This window comes from Callithrix jacchus, chromosome 5 (genome assembly GCF_049354715.1).
Source record: "Callithrix jacchus isolate 240 chromosome 5, calJac240_pri, whole genome shotgun sequence".
NCBI lineage: Eukaryota > Metazoa > Chordata > Mammalia > Primates > Cebidae > Callithrix > Callithrix jacchus.
Window position 1 is genome coordinate 144,364,841 of NC_133506.1, and position 5,693 is coordinate 144,370,533.

The window sequence follows — 5,693 nt, forward strand, 5'->3', positions numbered from 1 at the left end:
ACTGTGTACTAATCACCCTCCATTCCTCTCCATTGTTACTTAATCCTGCATGCACGACTCTGATTCTCCAACACAGAATAAGTTTACCCCACACAACATCTGGCCTGTAGAAATGTATGAACTCCAATATATGTTTAAATGAGTGATTTTCCTGGCCATCTGGACAGCCAGGACCTCTAGGTGTTTTCCAACTGACAGCAGTGCAGGGCAGACACTGTGAATCAGATCACTCACAAGCAGCACATTTGTGAAGCCTAGACAGTGCATCCTAGAGTTTCTACCTTCCCGCTGGGGTTTCAGTCCAAGCATGTCCAAAAATTGCAGAGTCAAGGAAGCAATTCGAGGCTGAATTATGCTTTGGAAATCAGAATACAGAACTTCCCTGGGCTTCTGGAGGGCGTAATTGACTGAGCCATTTGTAGTATATTCCAACCTAATTAAATACAGATGTCCTCAGTTTGTGAGCAAGGCTGGGAGATTGCATCATTTTCTAGGTTAACACCAAGTAAAGGAGGTCAAAGGAAGGAAGAGATAGGAATGGAGAGGCTCTCAGATCACCTTCCACAAAGCACTTTAGAAGAAGGGTCCAAACTCTGGTTGTCTTTGGCGCGAGTCCTTGGATTTACTTTTCATAGGGGCTATTTGTTGCTGGCTGTTTTGCAAGCAGGAAGGAGGCTTGGGGCTGTCACAAGCCTGCTGCTTCAATAGCAGCAAATAATGTTGGAGAACAAGTTTTGTCCAGTTAAAGCTATTTCTTCTTTAATTATATCCACTCAAATAGATACGCATTTGGGGTCCTTTAAACTAGCTCAGGGTGTCAAGCTTCTGTTTCACCTGAGTTCCTGAAAATTTTTAGTGGAAAGAAAGATAAATTCAATTAAAAACAGTGTTTTAGTCTGTTCTCATGCTGCTAAAAAAGACATGTTGAGACTGGGTAATTTACAAAGGAAAGAGGTTTAATGGACTCACAGTCCCCCATGGCTGGGGAGGCCTCACAATCACGGCAGAAGGCAAAAGAGAACCAAAGGCACATCTTACATGGTGGCAGGCAAGACAGCTTGTACAGGGGAACTCCCATTTATAAAACCATCAGATCTCATGAGACTTATGCACCTACCACAAGAACAGTATGGGGGAAACCACCCCCATGATTCAATTATCTCCAGCTGGCCCACCCTTGACACGTGAGGATTATTACAATTCAAGGTGAGACAGGGACACAGCTAAACCATATCAAACAGGTAACCCAATTCAAATAGAGAAAGTGAGTAAGGCCAGTGGAACAGCATAATTTTACCTTTGTTATAATGGAGCTATTGTGCACTGGAAAAAATATGGCTTGTGCCTGTGTAGAGTGGACACCTCACCCCAGAAAGAGAGAGCCATGTTCACTCTGTCCAGGTAGGGCTGGCCTGCAAAGTCCTCTCTCGGGTAGGCCCCCCATAAAAGCTGCCAGCTTGAAGGAGCACGAGGAATGTGCTCTTCCACTGCAAGGCCAGCCGTCAAGAGTGGGAAAAGAGAAGGCTGGGCTACTGCTTCCTAAGTTACCTATTAGGAATCCAGTTATCTTTGGGGCTTGCATTCTGGTGCTTCCTCCACACAAAAATGGAACATCCCCAGTAAGACGGACCCTCACCCCAACTTATAATAAATATGTAGGTTACATAAGGAAGACAAGAGATTCATCACAAACTTACAGCTTGACAACTATGTTAGGCCAGACCCTTTCACTCTGAGGTGAAAGACAACAGGAGAGCAGGTTCTGAGGCATCAGATGATGAAGACCACAGGGAACATCCTGAATTAGCAGATTGGTCTTAGAAAAAACTCGCCTTTTACATATGAGTAAAAAACATCATCTGAATCCTGCTCCCCAAAGAAAATGAGAGAATTTAGGCCATGCGTGGTGTTTTGTGCCTGCAATCTCAACACTTTGGGAGGCCAAGGCTGGAGGATCACTTCAGATCAGGAGTTTGAGACCAGCCTGGGCACCACAGTAAGACCCCCATCTCTACAGAAAATACAAAAGTTAGCCAGGTATAGTGGTGCACACTTGTAGTCCCAGTTACTCAGGAGGCTGAGGCATTTGAGGTTGCAGTGAGCTTTGAGCACTGCCCTCCAGTCTGGATGAAAGCATGAGACCCTGTCTCAAAAAAAAAAAAAGAAAAAAAGAAAAGAAAAAAGGAAAAGAAAATGATCGAATTTACGTTCCTGATAAGCATCTTAGAAACTCCATGGTGCAGACGGTTGGTGATGGGTAACCATGTCAACTTAGTGAGACGGCTTTCATGGGAAGAACACTAGATTAGAAGAGCTGAAGTCCAGTCTTGGCTCCACACGTGAGTGTGAAAGTGAGTGGGGGAGAGCATGAACCTGGTCAAGTTCCTTAACCTCTGAGGCCCACATTCTCAAACTTGAGTGCCTTTATAAGTCGCCTGAAGAGTGTGTTAAAAACGCGAGTTCCTTTGTGGTGATTATTTCACCAGGTAGATGTATAGCAAAACGTTATATTGTACACCTTAAAATACACTTTCTGTTAATTATACCTCAATAAAAATAAAAAGTCAGATTTCTTAAAAGACAAATTTCCAAACTTCATCTTAGAAGTTCTTATTTCCTGTGTCAGGAGCAGATATCAGAAACCCAGTTTTAAAATAAATGCTTCTGATGTGGATGATCTATGGGCTATAATGTGAGAAAAACTGAGATTGGCTTCTCATGAGTTAACTTAGCATAATTTTTTTCCTGTGTTTCTCCTGAGGTCTCAGCAAGCAAAAAAAAAAAAAAAAAAGACAATCTGTATAAAACCATGCTGTAAATTGAAGACACTATACAACTGCAGAACATTCTGTGAATAAAACTTCTATTATTCCCCATAAATCCTTTTGTATCCTCCACTAAAATCGTCCAGATTCTTTGCTATGTATGCAGTATATTGGGCACAGAGTCTTTTATGATTTCTGTGCCTCACTCTGCATTCTAATCTTCACCATCTTTATGTGTGTTTTTTCCTTTCCATTTTTCCCCAAAGTCCAAAGCTTCCTTGAGTTTGGGGTTTTACATGATCTTGTCAGTCAGCCTTCATCCAGTTGCATTTCACTTGCAACAGATGCTCTTCGAGCCCCTGCACTGTCAATCTCGTCATGAAAATCACTCACAGATGCAGAGCTGTCAGTAGTATAGGTTTGCGACAGATTTGGGACATCAGAGCCATACTGAGTCCCATGGGACTTTACCCAGGCCCTGGGACTTGGTCCAACTTTGGTTGGTGATGCTTTTTATTTCTGGCTTCGCTGCTCCTGCACTCTCTGTCCAAAGCTGTCTCTGACCCTTGGTTGACATCCTCCATTAACAGTCCCTCGATACACAACAAGGGACTACACCTACACACCTGTCTCTCAGAGGCACCGGCCCCTAGGGCTGGCTAGGGAGTGGGACCTCAGTTCTGTTCTTCCCGAACTCCCTGACACCCAACACAAACATCCTCTGTGATTTAATGAATTCTCCTCCTTTCCACTTGTTCTAACTCAAATAAGCTGTACTATTCCTTCTGTTCTGGCCTGTCAGCCAGTGAACAGGCTGAAATGAATGTGAATGAATGAATAAATAAGTGATACAGATACAAAAGAGTCAATGAAGTGATAGCTAACTCTTAGGGCTGTGTGGGCCAGGGTAAGGACAGAGCGAAACTCCACTGAGGGTGGCCAGGGCCTGAATATAAAGTATAAATAGCACGAGGCTCTAATGACATGGCAACTTGGAAAGTCTGTGTAACTCTATCACGCTTCCAGCTATTGTCATTTCTCCAACTTTAGGTTATTCTTTAAGAACACTTTCTTCGGCTACTCTGCAGCTGGGATGCTTATAAGCCGGTTAATTGGTGCCAACATAAAGGCCCTCTGGTTCCATTTTCTTAGGTTTTGGGGGACATTTGAGCCAAGAGAATTGTGACATCCTCATACATTAATGAGCTATCTATGACCTGGGCATTTTGGAACGAAAGTGTGGTGTGGAATGTGGCCAAATCACTCATGCAGTGTGTAAATGCATTCACTTCCTCCTCCTACGTTATAGATGACATGCTGGGGTCTAGCAGAGAGGGGGTGGCACGAGTCCAACAGTGAACAAGACATCCTGGCCTTTCCGAGGTCATCTCAAAAGAAAGAGGAGGAGTCAACAGGCAAGTAAAACAGGCTGCAACAGAAGGTTCTGTTTTGTTGTGTTTGTTCTGGGAAAAAACTGCTCCCCTCACAGTGTAGCTATGGTGTCATGAAATCAGAAAACAATGTTGAAAACTCTGTTCATATTAGATGCCTACCAGAACACTCCCATGGGAGAAGGTGTGTTCCTGAGTCATGGAGAAGCTGAGCAGGCAGGTGGAACTGATACCATGAGCCAGAATATTTTGTGGGTCCAGGGTCCATCTTTCATCAATGCCATGTGAGTGAGCTATGAAGTGGGAGGGGACTGTATATGGACTGGGCCTCAGATGCTAGAGGAGAATGAAGACTCTAGAAAGCAATATTTGGTATAAAACTTGCTTTAGAAGAAGATGTTGAGGCAGCAGCTTCTTCAGCTCCTGGCTCCTCAAAGTTGGCAAGACCTAAGTGCTTGTTAGAAGTGTCAAGTCTCATGCTACATCCCAGATTTCCAGAATTAGGTTATGCATTCAGTAAAATCTCCAGGTGGTTCATAAGCACATAACAGTTTCGGCAGTGCTGATCTACAACTGGAAAGAAGGTACAGCTTAGGGCATATCTCAGAAGTCTAGACCTGGAAAGAAGGTGCAGCTTAGGGCATATCTCAGAAGTCTAGACCTGGAAAGAAGGTGCAGCTTAGGGCATATCTCAGAAGTCTAGACCTGGAAAGAAGGTGCAGCTTAGGGCATATCTCAGAAGTCTAGACCTGGAAAGAAGGTGCAGCTTAGGGCATATCTCAGAAGTCTAGACCTGGAAAGAAGGTGCAGCTTAGGGCATATCTCAGAAGTCTAGACCTGGAAAGAAGGTGCAGCTTAGGGCATATCTCAGAAGTCTAGACCTGGAAAGAAGGTGCAGCTTAGGGCATATCTCAGAAGTCTAGACCTGGAAAGAAGGTGCAGCTTAGGGCATATCTCAGAAGTCTAGACCTGGAAAGAAGGTGCAGCTTAGAATGAAGACAAGAGTTGGAGGAGACAGAGTGGGCACAATGCAAAGAAGCCCAAGAAAGTGCTGCTACAGAGGACTGTCCAGGGAATGAGCACATCTTGTACTGAATAAACTGCTTGCTGCTTTTTCCAGGACCTCCCCTTAAAACCTGAAATCATCTGCCTTTATAAAACCAGTAGTAGCCAAGATTTCAATGGCTCCAGACACTCTTCCAAGCACTTTACCTGTATCAATTCATTTAATCTTCACAACCCATAAGGTGGTTACTAATATATCCTCATTCCATAGATGAGAAAATTGAGGCACTGAGATGAAGTGGCTTCCCCTAAAAGCCCACATGGCTAGCAAGTAGCAGACCAGGATTCAAACCCAGGCAGGGCCATCCTTCACCAACATGCTCTTGTGCCTTGGAGGATCTTAAGTTGTTTTATATTTGCATTTTGTTCTTTTTTGTTTTCCTTGGTGCTGTGGTTTGAGTATGTCCCCCAGGAAAGCATGCATTAGAAGCTTGATCTCCAATGCAACAGTGCTGGGAGGTGGGGTCTAATC